The sequence below is a fragment of the Oncorhynchus mykiss genome, chromosome 29 (genome assembly GCF_057628025.1).
Source record: "Oncorhynchus mykiss isolate SJ-2025 chromosome 29, ASM5762802v1, whole genome shotgun sequence".
NCBI lineage: Eukaryota > Metazoa > Chordata > Actinopteri > Salmoniformes > Salmonidae > Oncorhynchus > Oncorhynchus mykiss.
In genome coordinates, this window is record NC_143050.1 from 20,861,556 (window position 1) to 20,879,927 (window position 18,372).

Genomic DNA, 18,372 nt, shown 5'->3' on the forward strand with positions numbered 1-18,372 from the left:
TTCACACAGAATACTCCATAACGACAAAGCGAAAACAGGTTTTTCAATTTTTTTGCAAATGTATTAAAAATAAAAAACATACCTTATTCACAATTATTCAGACCCTTTGCTATGAGATGTGAATTTGAGTTCATGTGCATCCTGTTTCCATTAATCATCCATGAGATGTTTCTACAACTTGATTAGAGTTTACCTGTGGTAAATTCAATTGATTGGACATAATTTGGAAAGGCACACACCTGTCTATATACAGGTCCCACAGTTGACAGTTCATGTCAGAGAAAAGTCCAAGCCATTCGGTTGAAGCGTCACGTCTGGAGGAAACCTGGCACCATCCCTACGGTGAAGCATGGTGGTGGCAGTGTCATGCTGTGGAGATGTTTTTCAGCAGCAGGGACTTGGAGACTAGTCAGGATCGAGAGAAAGATGAACAGAGCAAAGTACAGAGACATCTTTGATGAAAACCTGCTCAAGACCTCAGCCTCGGCGAAGGTTCACCTTCCAACAGGACAATGACCCTAAGCATACAGCCAAGAGTGGCTTTGGGACAAGTCTCAAAGTCCTTGAGTGGCCCAGCCAGAGCCCGGACTTGAACCTGATCGAACATCTCTGGAGAGACCTGAAAATAGCTGTGCAGCAACGCTCCCCATCCAACCTGACAGAGCTTGAGAGGATCTGTAAAGAAGAATGGGAGGAACTCCCCAAATACAGGTGTGCCACGCTTGTAGTGCCATACCCAAGAAGACTTGAGGCTGTAATCGCTGCCAAAGATGCTCCTACAAAGTACTGAGTAAAGGGCCTTACTTATGTAAATGTGATATTTAAGTTTTTTTATCGCTTTTTCTTTGTCATTATGGGGTATTTATTGTGTGTAGATTGATGAGGGGGAAACTATTTTAATCCATTTTAAAAGAAGGCTGAAACGTAACAAAATGTGGAAAAAGTCAAGGCGTCTGAATACTTTACGAATATATATATATATATATATATATATATATATATATATATATATATATATATATATATATATATTAGTGGGAAATCTATATCCACCTGAGTTCTGACACATTTGACCAACAATCTGACACAATAGAAGGTGGAATGTGCAGAAGGGTATCTCAGCTCTTTAAATACTGGTGTGTACATTGAGCTTTGTTAAACAGGAAATCCTAGCATGGGTCTAATCCTACTCAAATGTGATACTGATCCTGGGTCTTGATCCTGGGTCATATTTCTACAACCACGTTAAGTGTGCATGTATTTTTGGGGAACGTATACGGTACGTACGTATGGGTACGTATGGGAAAGCAGTTATAGATTAAGCACATTTGGGAGATTCCCTGTTGCTGGAACTTCATCTGTAAGAAGAATTGTCAATGTTTGGAACCTAAATTCTAACAAATGAGGCATTATGTTGGTCTCATTTTAGGTTATACTTAGGAGGAACCAGAAGAATATAGCTATCAACGTTCCACATGGCCATGAGTGATGATGAAGAGTAGTAAAGGCACTCTCCATTTTAGTTTTGTTATTAGACTACATCTCCTTGTATCTACCAGCTGTGTATGAACCAAGCCACTCGCCTTTACATGAATAAAATGTGATATTCTTGGACTAATCAGTTATGTCTGTTTCTCGTTCAATATAGTAAAACATTTGGTGCAAAAGATACTGATGGCAGAACAGAAGATGACTGGATAGAGGGTAATGTGATCTCCGTATACTCCCCCAATCATCCAACCACCCTCGCATACGCACATTAACGCACTTCCTTGAACACCTGTTTCTCTGGGTCTTTCAGCTCTGAGCGGTATTTGCATCTCAAAGACGGTAGATTCCCACAACACGCCTCGCCCCAACTATTTCCCATCACCCGTTAATGGATGTGCAGGGCCTGTAAAATGTGCAACGGCCAAACAATAAGGATAGCCTTGTTCCTCACTGTGATGCTTTTATCTAGACAGTCATAATTACCAGAAAAGGCCGTTTCACACTCTGTCCGACATCCTACTAATTGCCCTGAGGCCAGGTTATTCTCTTCAACATAATTTGCATCTAAACATACTGTACCAAACATTTTTTGGGGACTTTCATGTTTCTGTCTCCCTGCCATAGATGCACTGAAACTTAACATAATACATTTTAGGGCCTCTGTGGATTGCTTCTTCCATTTATTATTTTTTATTATGAACAAATTCTTATTTACAATAACAGCCTACCCCGGCCAAATTGTGCACCGCCCTATGGGACACCCAATCACAGTCGGATGTGATGCAGCCTGGATTCAAACCAGGTACTGCAGTGACACCTCTTGCACTGAGATGCAGTGTCTTAGAACACTGCGCCACTCGGGAGCCCAACAGTTCACCGTTGAGATGAAGGAGAAGATTTATTTACTATGCCCCAAGGGAAAGGAAAGAGGGATCCTCACTTCAACAGACAGCCAGAAGACAAGATGATATGAATTTCAGATCAGATGATGGAGTACGCTTCTTTCTCTTTCCTCTGTGTTTGGCATTGATAAGCCGCCCTCAAAGCCACCATCATTGTGTCTAACAATCAGAGAATACCAGTCATTGGAAGCTATTGCATGGTTTCTCTTGTCTCCTTTTGGCCTTTCTCCTGATTACTGGGGTAAACAATGCATGTCCTTCTGCTCTCCACCTCTCTCCTCTGTTGCTCAGGGACATTCAGACAGGGGCCCAGATTACAGGGAGTGTAATTGGAGAACAGTGAATAGCATCAGAGCTGATCTGTGGAGGACAAGAAACGACCCAGACATTCCTCTAGAACCAACCCAACTTACAGGACATACTGTAACAGAGTAGGTCACTGTAACCACTAGCCGTTCGACTACCGAGCGCCTCCCTGTTTCATCTATTGCTTCTCATTGGACCCTATGATCACTCGGCTACACAGCTGATGCCTGTTGGACTGTTCATCAACACGGTACTTCATTTTGTTTATCTGTTGGCTCCAGCCTCGAACCCAGGCCCTGCCTGTAGCTAACTGACCCTCTCTGCCCATTCATCGCCATGTTGTCTCACCCGTTGTTGTCTTAGCTCTCCCAATCAACACCTGTGATTGCTTTATGCCTTTCTCTAATGTCAATATGCCTTGTATATTGTTGTTTAGGGCAGCTCTCATTGTTTAATTTTACTGCGGAGCCCCTAGTCCTGCTCAACATGGCTTAGATAGCCGCTTTGTCCCAGCTCCCTTGTCCCAGCCCCCCACACATGTGGAGACTGCACCTAGCTTAACTGGCACCTCCAGAGATGCAACCTCTCTCATCGTCACTCAATGCCTAGGTTTACCCCCACTGTACTCGCACCCTACCATACCCTTGTCTATACACTATGCCCTGAATCTATTCTACCACGCCCAGAAATCTGCTCCTTTTATTCTCTGTTCCCAAATCACTAGACGACCAGTTCTTATAGCCTTTAGCCGTACCCTCATCCTACTCCTCCTCTGTTTCTCTAGTGATGTAGAGGTTAACCCAGGCCCTGTGTGTCCCCAGGCGCTCTCATTTGTTGACTTCTGCAACCGTAAAAGCCTTGGGTTCATGCATGTTAACATCAGAAGCCTCCTCCCTAAGTTTCCTTTATTCACTGCTTTAGCACACCCCGCCAACCCTGATGTCCTAGCCGTGTCTGAATCCTGGCTTAGGAAGGCCACCAAAAATGCAGAAATGTCCATCCCCAATTACAACATTTTCTGTCAAGACAGAACAGCAAAAGGGGACAGAATTGCAATCTACTGTAGAGATAGCCTGCAGAGTTCTCTCATACTATCCAGGTCTATGCCCAAACGGTTCGAGCTTCTACTTTCAAAGATCCATCTCTTCAGAAATAAGTCCCTCACTGTTGCTGCTTGTTATAGACCCCCTCAGCTCCCAGCTGTGCCCTGGACACCATGTTTGAATTGATTGCCCCCCATCTATCGTCAGAGTTCGTACTGCTAAGTGATCTAAATTGGGATATGCTTAACACCCCTGCCATCCTACAATCTAAGCTAGATCTCACACACACAATCTCACACAAATGATCAAGGAACCTACCAGGTACAACCCCAAATCCGTAAACATGGGCACCCTCATAGATATCATCCTGACCAACTTGCCCTCTAAATGCACCTCTGCTGTTTTCAACCAGGATCTCAGCGATCACTGCCTCATTGCCTGCATCCGTTATGGGTCCGTGGTCAAACAACCTCCCCTCATCACTGTCAAACGCTCACTAAAACACATCTGTGGGCAGGCCTGTCTAATCGACCTGGCCCGGGTATCCTGGAAGGATATTGACCTCAACCCGTCAGTAGGGGATGCCTGGTTGTTCTTTAAAAGTTCTTTCCTCACCATCTTAAATAAGCATGCCCCCTTCAAAAAATGTAGAACTAAGAACAGAAAGCCCTTTGTTCACTCCAGACTTGACTGCCATTGACCAGCACAAAAACACCCTGTGGCGTACTGCACTAGCTTCGAATTGTCGCCAACGATATGCAACTTTTCAGGGAAGTCAGGAACCAATACACACAGTTAGTTAGGAAAGCAAAGGCTAGCTTTTTCAAAAATAAATTTGCATCCTGCAGCACTAATTCCAAAAAGTTTTGGGAGACTGTAGTCCATGGAGAATACGAGCACCTCCTCCCAGCTGCCCAATGCACTGAGACTAGGAAACACTGTCACCACTGGTAAATCCACGATAATCGAGAATTTCAACAAGCATTTCTCTACGGCTGGCCATGCTTTCCACCTGGCTACCCCAACCCCGGCCAACAACTCTGCACCCCCCACAGCACCCCATTCTCCTTCACCCAAATCTAGACAGCAGATGTTCTGAAAGAGCTGCAAAATCTGGATCTCTACAAATCAGCTGGGCTAGACAATCTGGACGCTCTCTTCCTAAAATGATCTGCCATTGTTGCAACCCCTATTACTAGTCTGTTCAACCTCTTTCATATTGTCTGAGATTCCTAAAGATTGGAAAGCGGCCATGGTCATCCCCCTCTTCAAAGGGGGAGACAGACCTTTGAAGAGGGGTGACAGACTGTTACAGACCTATATCCATCCTGCCCTGCCTTTCTAAAGTCTTCGAAAGCCAAGTTAACAAACAGATCACCGACCATTTCAAATCCCACCGTACCTTCTCTGCTATGCAATCTGGTTTCCGAGCTGGTCACGGGTACACCTCAGCCACGCTCAAGGTCCTAAACGATATCATAACCGCCATCGATAAAAGACTGTACACAGCCCATCTGTAAATAGCCCATCCAATCAACTACCTACCTCATCCCCATATTTGTTTTTTTTTTCTGCTCTTTTTCACACCAGTATATCTACTTGCACATCCATCACTCCAATGTTAATTGCTAAATTGTAATTACTTCGCCACTATTGTCCTATTTATTACCTTACCTCCTTACTTCATTTGCACACACTGTATACAGATTTTTGTATTGTGTTATTGACTGTACTTTTATTTATTCCATGTGTAACTCTGTGTTGTTGTTTTTGTCGCACTGCTTTGCTTTATCTTGACCAGGTTGCAGTTGTAAATTAAAACTTGTTCTCAACTGGCCTACCTGGTTAAATAAAGGTGAAATAAATAAATAAATGAATAAAACCAGCCAGACCCTCCACATTTCCTTGTCATAAAGTATATCCCAGTGAATCAAGGCATCGATACCAGTACACTCATGTTTTATTAGGATCCTGTGTTAAGATTAGGATCCTGTGTTATGAATCCCTTGCTCATCATCTTTCCATGATGTGTTTGTGCATTATAGCACTTTATAGGGCGTGTGTGTATGTATGTATAGCGGTGTGGAGGAATGATGTCATAGGGGCATATGTGGACAGCGTCCGTCTGGGGGATTATAGTCTGGTTTAATGAGCCCTAAAGCTCCTCTAAAGCTTTTTGGTTACTTAGGGTCTCACTATTCCATTATCCTCGTCAGTCACCCCCTTCTTAGCCCAATGTCTCACTGCCCATGACGGGCTGCAGAGAGAAGCTAGAGTTCAACGGCACAGGTCAACATTATGACAATCTTATTGTTTTTATTGGTTGATCTAGCATGCAGCATCTGACACTTTTTCCTGCCTTGGTAGTGAGGATCACCACTATTGTAATGCTTTCTGAAACGTTCAATTATATACAGTATACCAGCCATAAAACACAGCAGCATATGAATGCAGTTGTCACACGCAAATGAGTTCAGGGTTATCTGATTTTATCTTTACAATTATCAAATGGAACACTCCCTCTGAGGGGGTAAGTTTACTGTAACTGTCACTTTGTTAGTCAACGTCTGATTGACCTAAACCAAGCAGTTAAGACTCAATGCCGCCACTAGATGAAATGGAGTTCCCCAACCCATTCATGTGATGTTTCCACGTCCTTCATGTCTGTGGGAAACAGCTTTGATGAAACCAGATTCCAGTAGGCTCCTCCTGAGCGTGTGGGACAGGAAGCTGGTTCAGACTAGTAGGGGTCAGGGGTCAAACAGATGCTTTTACAGTAGACCGATGACAGGAAGTGTATTTGCCTTTTTAATTGTGCTTGATAACAATACGTTCCCCATCCCTCACTTACAGTGCAATCGGAAAATATTCATACCCCTTGACCACATTGTTACGTTACAGCCGTATTCTAAAATGGATTAAGTCGTTTTTTCCCCCTCATCATATATACGCAATAATCCATAATGACAAAGCAAAAATAGGTTTGTAGAAATGTTTGCAAATGTTTTTTTTGTTTTTTTAACTGATTCAGACCCTTTACTCAGAACTTTATTAAAGCACCTTTGGCAGTGATTACAGCCTTGAGTCTTCTTGTGTATGATGCTACCATGTTGGCTCAACTGTATTTGGGGAGTTTCTCCAATTCTTCTCTGCAGATCCTCTCAAGCTCTGTCAGGTTGGATGGGGAACGTCACTGCACAGCTATTTTCAGGTCTCTCCAAAGATGTTCGATTGGGTTCAAGTCCGGGCTATGGCTGCGCCACTCAAGGACATTCAGAGACTTGTCCCGAAGACACTCCTGCATTATCTTGGCTGTGTGCTTAGGGTCGTTGTCCTGTTGGAAGGTGAACCTTCGCCCCAGTCTGAGGTCCTGAGCGTTCTGGAGCAGTTTTCATCAAGGATCTCTCTGTACTTTTCTCCATTCATCTTTCCCTCAATCCTGACTAGTCTCCCAGTCCCTGCCTCTGACAAAGATCCCCACAGCATGATGCTGCCACCACCATGCTTCAACGTAGGGATGGTGCCAGGTTTCCTCCAGACGTGACACTTGGCATTCAGGCCAAAGAGTTCAATCTTGGTTTCATCAGACCAGAGAATCTTGTTTCTCATGATCTGAGAGTACTTTAGGTGCCTTTTGGCAAACTCCAAGCGGGCTGTCATGTGCCTTTTTACGGAGGAGTGGCTTCCGTCTGGCCACTCTACCACAAAGGTGGAGTGCTGCAGAGATGGTTGTCCTTCTGGAAGGTTCACCTATCTCCACAGAGAAATTCTAGAGCTATGTCAGTATGACCATCGGGAACTTGGTCAACACCTGACCAAGGCCCTTCTCCTCTGATTGCTCAGTTTGGCCGGGTGGCCAGCTCTAGGAAGAGTCTTGGTGGTTCCAAACTTATTCCATTTAAGAATTATGTAGGTCACTGTGTTCTTGGGGACCTTCAATGCTGCAGAATGTTTTTGTTATCCTTCCCCAGATCTGTGCCTCGACACAATCCTGTCTTGGACCTCTAACGACAAATCCTTCGACCTCATGGCTTGTTTTTTTGCTCTGACATGCACTGTCAACTGTGGGGTCTTATATAGACAGGTGTGTGCCTTTCCAAAGCATGTCCAATCAATTGAATTGACCACAGGTGGACTCCAAGTTGTAGAAACATCTCAAGAATGATCAATGGAAACAGGATGCACCTGATCTCAATTTCGATTCTCATAGCAAAGGGTCTGAATAATAAGGTAAATAAGGTATCTGTTTTTTATTTTTTATGTATTTGCCAAAATGTATTAAAAATCCAGAGATTTGGGTTCACATCATATTCAAAGTCAAATCCTTCAGGCGGTTGCTTTAGCCTGCCTGGAGTGGCAGAAGGGCTGGGTATGAAATTTACAGAGCAGACAGAGCTCCGGAATTGAATATAGAATAATACTGCAGTACTGAAAAATGGATGCTGCTCTGCTCCCTATATGTTCTTATTATCGAAGCGAGGAAAATCTCTCTCCATCTCTCAGTCTGTTCCAGTTTACCATGGTGATCACCAGAGTCACTCGGTCATAGTGAGTAACGACGACTCAAAGACAAGCCATGACTTGTTAAGTGGTTGATCTCCCACACACGCACACTACTAAATGCTGTTTTGAAGGTTTTCATTACATTGGGTTTCCTGGACACTGAGGCCTTCTTTAACCCTGAACCTCCCAGCAGCTACGCCCTAGTCGTGACAGTGTACATGTGCACACGTACTTGTTCTCTCTGTAGAAAAAATAACATTTTCATTTCTCACATGCTTCATAAACAACAGGTGTAGACTAACAGTAAAATGCTTACTTACAGAACCATCCCAACAATGCAGAGAAAAGTATGATAAATAATATGATAAATAATAGAAAACGTATAACCGAAGGAATACATACACAATGAGTAACGATAACTTGGCTATATACACGGGGAACGAGTCGATGTGCAGAGGTACGAGGTAATTGAGGTAGATATGTACATATACTGTAGGTAGGAATAAAGTGACTAGACAACAGGATAGATAATAGACAGCAAGAGCAGCGTATGTGATGAGTCAAAAGAGTTAGTGCAAAAAGGGTCAATGCAAATAGTTATAATAACTATTTAGCAGGCTTATGGCTTGAGGCTAGATGCTGTTCAGGTTCCTGTTGTTTCAAGACTTGCGGTAGCAGAGAGGACAGTCTATGACCTTGGTGGACACCAAGCAGTTGCCATACCAAGCGGTTTTGCAGCAGGTCAAGGTGCTCTCAATGTTGCAGCTGTAGATTTTTTTGAGGATCTGAGGGCCCAAGCTGAATCTTTTCAGCATCCTAAGGGGGAAGAGGCATTGTCGTGCCCTCTTCACGACTATGTTAGTGTGTTTGGACCTTGATCATTCCTTAGTGATGCGGACACAAAGGAACTTGAAAATCTTGACCTGCTCTACTACAGCCCGTCTGTGGATGGGGGCATTCTCTACCCTCCATTTCCTGTAGTCCATGATCAGATCCTTTGTCTTGCTGATATTAATGGAGAGGTTGTTGTCCAGGCACCACACTGCCAGGTCTCTGACCTCCCTGCAGGCTGTCTCATCATCATCAGTGATCAGGCCTACCACTGTCGTGTCGTCGCGTGACAGACGTGTTGTTGCCTACCCTCACCACCAGGGGACGGCCTGTCAAGAAGTCCAGAACCCAGTTGCAGAGGGAGGTGTTCAGTCCCAGGGTCCATAGCTTAGTGATGAGCTTGGAAGGTACTGTGTATTTGAATGCTGACCTGTAGTAAATGAACAACATTCTCACATAGGTGTACCTCTTATCCAAGTGGGAGAGGCCAAAGTGGAGTGCAATAGAGATTGCATCTTCTGTGGATCTGTTGAGGCGGTATGTGAATTGGAGTGGGTGTCTGGGATGATGGTGTGTGAGCCATGACCAGCCTTTCAAAGCATTTCATGGCTACAGATGTGAGTGCTACTGGGCGATAGTCCTTTAGACAGGTTAACTTGGCATTCTTGGGCACAGGGACTATGGTAGTCTCCTTGAAACGTAGGTATAACAGACTGAGTCACAGATAGGTTGGAAATGTCTGTGAAGACACTTGCCAGCTGGTCAGCGCATGCTCTGAGTATGCAATATGTAATATGTCTGTCTGGCCCTGCAGCCTTGTGAATGTTAACCTACTTAAAAGTCTTACAGAGAGCGTCCGGAACAGCTGGTGCGTTCTGGATGGTTCAGTGTTGCTTGCCTCGAAGTGAGCATTGAAGGCATTTCGCTCATCTAGTAGGCTCGTATCACTGGGCAGCTCAGCTCACGGCTGGGTTTCCCTTTGTAATCTGTGATAGGTTGCAAACGTTGCCACATCTGACAAGCGTCAGAGCCGGTGTAGTAGGATTCGATGTTAGTCCTGTATTGATGCTTTGCCTGTTTGATGGTTCGTTGGAGGACATAGTGGGAGTTCTTATAAGCGTCCGGATTAGTGTCCCGCTCCTTGAAAGTGGCAGCTTTAGCCTTTAGCTGGTGATTGATGTGGTAAACTCCTCAATGCCATCAGATGAATCCCAAACATGTTCCACTCTGTGCCAGCAAAACAGTCCTGTAGCTAAGCATCCGCTTCATCTGACCACTTCCTGTTAGAGTTTTTGCTTGTAAGCAGGAATCAGGGGGATAGTGTGGTCTTACTGACAGCATCGGTTTATAGTGGTAAATAGACAGCTACGAAAAATATACAGTGGCAAGAAAAAGTATGTGAACTCTTTGGAATTAACTGGATTTCTGCATAAATTGGTCATCATATTTGTTACAACTATAGACAAACATAGTATTCATACAATAATTTGTGTGTCATTAGTTTGTTTTTCTTGTCTATATTGAATTCATCATTTAAACATTCCAAGTGTAGGTTTGAAAAAGTATGTGAACCCCCTAGGCTAATGACCACTCCAAAAGCTGATTGGAGTCAGGAGTCAGCTAACCTGGAGTTCAATCAATGAGACGAGATTGGAAATGTTGGTTGGAGCTGCCTTGCCCTATAAAAAACACTCACAAAATTTGAGTTTGATATTCACAAGAAGCATTGTCTGATGTGAAGCATGCCTTGAACAAAAGAGATCTGAAAGACCGAAGATTAAGAATTGTTGACTTACATAAAGCTGGAAAGGGTTACAAAATTCTCTCTAAAAGCCTTGATGTTCATCAGTCCACGGTAAGACAAATTGTCTATAAATGGAGAATGTTCAGCACTGTTGCTCCTCTCCCTAGGAGTGGCCGTCCTGCAAAGATGACTGCAAGAGCACAGCGCAGAATGCTCCATAAGGTTAAGAAGAATCCTAGAGTGTCAGCTAAAAACGTACAGAAATCTCTGGTACATGCTAACATCTCTGTTGACAAGTCTATGCCATGTAAAACACGAAACAATAATGGTGTTCATGGGAGGACACCACGGAAGAAGCTACTGCTGTCCATAAAAAACATTGCTGCACATCTGAAGTTTGCAAAAGTGCACCTGGATGTTCCACAGCGCTACTGGCAAAATATTCTGTGGACAAATGAAACTACAGTTGAGTTGTTTGGAAGGAACACACAACACTATGTAGAGAAAAAAAGGCACAGCACACCAACATCAAAACCTCATCCCAACTGTAAAGTATGGTGGAGGGAGCATCATGGTTTGGAGCTGCTTTGCTGCCTCAGGGCCTGGACAGCTTGCTATCATCAACGGAAAAATGAATTCCCAAATTTAGCCTAACATTCTCCTGCAAAATGTATTTACAGTGCCTTGCGAAAGTATTCGGCCCCCTTGAACTTTGCGACCTTTTGCCACATTTCAGGCTTCAAACATAAAGATATAAAACTGTATTTTTTTGTGAAGAATCAACAACAAGTGGGACACAATCATGAAGTGGAACGACATTTATTGGATATTTCAAACTTTTTTAACAAATCAAAAACTGAAAAATTGGGCGTGCAAAATTATTCAGCCCCTTTACTTTCAGTGCAGCAAACTCTCTCCAGAAGTTCAGTGAGGATCTCTGAATGATCCAATGTTGACCTAAATGACTAATGATGACAAATACAATCCACCTGTGTGTAATCAAGTCTCCGTATAAATGCACCTGCACTGTGATAGTCTCAGAGGTCCGTTAAAAGTGCAGAGAGCATCATGAAGAACAAGGAACACACCAGGCAGGTCCGAGATACTGTTGTGAAGAAGTTTAAAGCCGGATTTGGATACAAAAAGATTTCCCAAGCTTTAAACATCCCAAGGAGCACTGTGCAAGCGATAATATTGAAATGGAAGGAGTATCAGACCACTGCAAATCTACCAAGACCTGGCCGTCCCTCTAAACTTTCAGCTCATACAAGGAGAAGACTGATCAGAGATGCAGCCAAGAGGCCCATGATCACTCTGGATGAACTGCAGAGATCTACAGCTGAGGTGGGAGACTCTGTCCATAGGACAACAATCAGTCGTATATTGCACAAATCTGGCCTTTATGGAAGAGTGGCAAGAAGAAAGCCATTTCTTAAAGATATCCATAAAAAGTGTTGTTTAAAGTTTGCCACAAGCCACCTGGGAGACACACCAAACATGTGGAAGAAGGTGCTCTGGTCAGATGAAACCAAAATTGAACTTTTTGGCAACAATGCAAAACGTTATGTTTGGCTTAAAAGCAACACAGCTGAACACACCATCCCCACTGTCAAACATGGTGGTGGCAGCATCATGGTTTGGGCCTGCTTTTCTTCAGCAGGGACAGGGAAGATGGTTAAAATTGATGGGAAGATGGATGGAGCCAAATACAGGACCATTCTGGAAGAAAACCTGATGGAGTCTGCAAAAGACCTGAGACTGGGACGGAGATTTGTCTTCCAACAAGGCAATGATCCAAAACATAAAGCAAAATCTACAATGGAATGGTTCAAAAATAAACATATCCAGGTGTTAGAATGGCCAAGTCAAAGTCCAGACCTGAATCCAATCGAGAATCTGTGGAAAGAACTGAAAACTGCTGTTCACAAATGCTCTCCATCCAACCTCACTGAGCTCGAGCTGTTTTGCAATTAGGAATGGGAAAAAATGTCAGTCTCTCGATGTGCAAAACTGATAGAGACATACCCCAAGCGACTTACAGCTGTAATCTCAGCAAAAGGTGGCGCTACAAAGTATTAACTTAAGGGGGCTGAATAATTTTGCACGCCCAATTTTTCAGTTTTTGATTTGTTAAAAAAGTTTGAAATATCCAATAAATGTCGTTCCATTTCATGATTGTGTCCCACTTGTTGTTGATTCTTCACAAAAAAATACAGTTTTATATCTTTATGTTTGAAGCCTGAAATGTGGCAAAAGGTCGCAAAGTTCAAGGGGGCCGAATACTTTCGCAAGGCACTGAAATCTGTCCACCAATTGAAGCTCAACAGAATGCAACAGGGCATTCTCTACCCTCCATTTCCTGTAGTCCATGATCAGATCCTTTGTCTTGCTGATATTAATGGAGAGGTTGTTGTCCAGGCACCACACTGCCAGGTTTTTGACCTCCCTGCAGGCTGTCTCATCATCATCAGTGATCAGGCCTACCACTGTCGTGTCGTCTGCAAATGTAATGATGGTGTGGAGTCGTACCAGTTGTGGGTGAACCGGTAGTACAGGAGGGGACTAAACACACACCCCTGAGGGACACCAGTGTTAAGGGTCAGCGTGACAGACGTGTTGTTGCCTACCCTCACCACCAGGGGACGGCCTGTCAAGAAGTCCAGAACCCAGTTGCAGAGGGAGGTGTTCAGTCCCAGGGTCCATAGCTTAGTGATGAGCTTGGAAGGTACTGTGTATTTGAATGCTGACCTGTAGTAAATGAACAACATTCTCACATAGGTGTACCTCTTATCCAAGTGGGAGAGGCCAAAGTGGAGTGCAATAGAGATTGCATCTTCTGTGGATCTGTTGAGGCGGTATGTGAATTGGAGTGGGTGTCTGGGATGATGGTGTGTGAGCCATGACCAGCCTTTCAAAGCATTTCATGGCTACAGATGTGAGTGCTACTGGGCGATAGTCCTTTAGACAGGTTAACTTGGCATTCTTGGGCACAGGGACTATGGTAGTCTCCTTGAAACGTAGGTATAACAGACTGAGTCACAGATAGGTTGGAAATGTCTGTGAAGACACTTGCCAGCTGGTCAGCGCATGCTCTGAGTATGCAATATGTAATATGTCTGTCTGGCCCTGCAGCCTTGTGAATGTTAACCTACTTAAAAGTCTTACAGAGAGCGTCCGGAACAGCTGGTGCGTTCTGGATGGTTCAGTGTTGCTTGCCTCGAAGTGAGCATTGAAGGCATTTCGCTCATCTAGTAGGCTCGTATCACTGGGCAGCTCAGCTCACGGCTGGGTTTCCCTTTGTAATCTGTGATAGGTTGCAAACGTTGCCACATCTGACAAGCGTCAGAGCCGGTGTAGTAGGATTCGATGTTAGTCCTGTATTGATGCTTTGCCTGTTTGATGGTTCGTTGGAGGACATAGCGGGAGTTCTTATAAGCGTCCGGATTAGTGTCCCGCTCCTTGAAAGTGGCAGCTTTAGCCTTTAGCTGGTGATTGATGTGGTAAACTCCTCAATGCCATCAGATGAATCCCAAACATGTTCCACTCTGTGCCAGCAAAACAGTCCTGTAGCTAAGCATCCGCTTCATCTGACCACTTCCTGTTAGAGTTTTTGCTTGTAAGCAGGAATCAGGGGGATAGTGTGGTCTTACTGACAGCATCGGTTTATAGTGGTAAATAGACAGCTACGAAAAATATACAGTGGCAAGAAAAAGTATGTGAACTCTTTGGAATTAACTGGATTTCTGCATAAATTGGTCATCATATTTGTTACAACTATAGACAAACATAGTATTCATACAATAATTTGTGTGTCATTAGTTTGTTTTTCTTGTCTATATTGAATTCATCATTTAAACATTCCAAGTGTAGGTTTGAAAAAGTATGTGAACCCCCTAGGCTAATGACCACTCCAAAAGCTGATTGGAGTCAGGAGTCAGCTAACCTGGAGTTCAATCAATGAGACGAGATTGGAAATGTTGGTTGGAGCTGCCTTGCCCTATAAAAAACACTCACAAAATTTGAGTTTGATATTCACAAGAAGCATTGTCTGATGTGAAGCATGCCTTGAACAAAAGAGATCTGAAAGACCGAAGATTAAGAATTGTTGACTTACATAAAGCTGGAAAGGGTTACAAAATTCTCTCTAAAAGCCTTGATGTTCATCAGTCCACGGTAAGACAAATTGTCTATAAATGGAGAATGTTCAGCACTGTTGCTCCTCTCCCTAGGAGTGGCCGTCCTGCAAAGATGACTGCAAGAGCACAGCGCAGAATGCTCCATAAGGTTAAGAAGAATCCTAGAGTGTCAGCTAAAAACGTACAGAAATCTCTGGTACATGCTAACATCTCTGTTGACAAGTCTATGCCATGTAAAACACGAAACAATAATGGTGTTCATGGGAGGACACCACGGAAGAAGCTACTGCTGTCCATAAAAAACATTGCTGCACATCTGAAGTTTGCAAAAGTGCACCTGGATGTTCCACAGCGCTACTGGCAAAATATTCTGTGGACAAATGAAACTACAGTTGAGTTGTTTGGAAAGAACACACAACACTATGTAGAGAAAAAAAGGCACAGCACACCAACATCAAAACCTCATCCCAACTGTAAAGTATGGTGGAGGGAGCATCATGGTTTGGAGCTGCTTTGCTGCCTCAGGGCCTGGACAGCTTGCTATCATCAACGGAAAAATGAATTCCCAAATTTAGCCTAACATTCTCCTGCAAAATGTATTTACAGTGCCTTGCGAAAGTATTCGGCCCCCTTGAACTTTGCGACCTTTTGCCACATTTCAGGCTTCAAACATAAAGATATAAAACTGTATTTTTTTGTGAAGAATCAACAACAAGTGGGACACAATCATGAAGTGGAACGACATTTATTGGATATTTCAAACTTTTTTAACAAATCAAAAACTGAAAAATTGGGCGTGCAAAATTATTCAGCCCCTTTACTTTCAGTGCAGCAAACTCTCTCCAGAAGTTCAGTGAGGATCTCTGAATGATCCAATGTTGACCTAAATGACTAATGATGACAAATACAATCCACCTGTGTGTAATCAAGTCTCCGTATAAATGCACCTGCACTGTGATAGTCTCAGAGGTCCGTTAAAAGTGCAGAGAGCATCATGAAGAACAAGGAACACACCAGGCAGGTCCGAGATACTGTTGTGAAGAAGTTTAAAGCCGGATTTGGATACAAAAAGATTTCCCAAGCTTTAAACATCCCAAGGAGCACTGTGCAAGCGATAATATTGAAATGGAAGGAGTATCAGACCACTGCAAATCTACCAAGACCTGGCCGTCCCTCTAAACTTTCAGCTCATACAAGGAGAAGACTGATCAGAGATGCAGCCAAGAGGCCCATGATCACTCTGGATGAACTGCAGAGATCTACAGCTGAGGTGGGAGACTCTGTCCATAGGACAACAATCAGTCGTATATTGCACAAATCTGGCCTTTATGCGAGAGTGGCAAGAAGAAAGCCATTTCTTAAAGATATCCATAAAAAGTGTTGTTTAAAGTTTGCCACAAGCCACCTGGGAGACACACCAAACATGTGGAAGAAGGTGCTCTGGTCAGATGAAACCAAAATTGAACTTTTTGGCAACAATGCAAAACGTTATGTTTGGCTTAAAAGCAACACAGCTGAACACACCATCCCCACTGTCAAACATGGTGGTGGCAGCATCATGGTTTGGGCCTGCTTTTCTTCAGCAGGGACAGGGAAGATGGTTAAAATTGATGGGAAGATGGATGGAGCCAAATACAGGACCATTCTGGAAGAAAACCTGATGGAGTCTACAAAAGGCCTGAGACTGGGACGGAGATTTGTCTTCCAACAAGGCAATGATCCAAAACATAAAGCAAAATCTACAATGGAATGGTTCAAAAATAAACATATCCAGGTGTTAGAATGGCCAAGTCAAAGTCCAGACCTGAATCCAATCGAGAATCTGTGGAAAGAACTGAAAACTGCTGTTCACAAATGCTCTCCATCCAACCTCACTGAGCTCGAGCTGTTTTGCAATTAGGAATGGGAAAAAATGTCAGTCTCTCGATGTGCAAAACTGATAGAGACATACCCCAAGCGACTTACAGCTGTAATCTCAGCAAAAGGTGGCGCTACAAAGTATTAACTTAAGGGGGCTGAATAATTTTGCACGCCCAATTTGTCAGTTTTTGATTTGTTAAAAAAGTTTGAAATATCCCAAAAATGTTGTTCCACTTTATGATTGTGTCCCACTTGTTGTTGATTCTTCACAAAAAAATACAGTTTTATATCTTTATGTTTGAAGCCTGAAATGTGGCAAAAGGTCGCAAAGTTCAAGGGGGCCGAATACTTTCGCAAGGCACTGTATCTGTCCACCAATTGAAGCTCAACAGAATGCAACAGGGCAACGATGATGCAACAGGGCAACGACCCAAAACACAGAAGTAAACCAACACAACTTCAACAGAAGAAAATATGCTTCTGGAGTGGCCCAGTCAGAGTCCTGACCTCAACCCGATTGAGATGCTGTGGAATAACCGCAAGAGAGTAGTTCACACCGGACATCCCAAGACTATTGCTGAACTGAAACAGTTTTGTAAAGAGGAATGGTCCCAAATTCCTTCTGACCGTTGTGCAGGTCTGATCCGCAACTACAGAACATGTTTGGTTGGGGTTATTGCTGCCAAAGGAGGGTCAATCAGTTATTAAATCCAAGGATTCACATACTTTTTCCACCCTGCACTGTGAATGTTTACACAGTGTGTTCAATATAATAAAACATATTGTTTGTGTGTTATTAGTTTAAGCAGACTGTGTTTGTCTATTGTTGTGACCTAGATGAAGATCAGATCAAATTTGATGACCAATTCATGCAGAAATCCAGGTATTTCCAAAGGGTTCACATGCTTTTTCTTGCCACTGTAGATTAAGCTCTAAACTCAGGCGAGCAGAACCTTGAGACATCTTTAATATTAGAGATTGCGCATCAGCTGTTTTGTCCTGGCGAAGCATAGAAAAACCAGCTAGATGTATATAATCCATGTCCTTGTTCGGCCACGACTCTGAGAAACATAGGATTTTATAGTTCTTCCGGTCCCGTTGATAGGATAGTCTCGAACGGGGCTCGTCCAGTTGGTTCTCCAGCGATTGTACATTCGCCAATAGTGGAGGGTAGAAGTTATTTATGTACGTAGTTCGTCAGGGTGCCCGCACATCGGCCTCTCTTACACTGCCTTTGTCTTCGAGTCTTTGGGATTAGGGCCTGGTCAATATGAGCAATATATCTTGCGCCCCTGACTCGTTGAAGTAGAAATCAAGGTTAGTGATCGCTGTTCTGATGTCCAGAACCCATTTCCGGTCATAGGAAACGGTGGCGGAGGCATTATGTACAAGAAAAGTGAAGATCAGCGGAAAATAACTGACAAAATAGCAGAATTGGTCAGGAGCCCATAAAACGGCTGCTATCCATTGCAGCGCCATCCTTCTCAGATAAATAAGTTGAACTGCTAGATTTAACACAGTCAAATGTAACAAATGATACATTTATGACATCAATA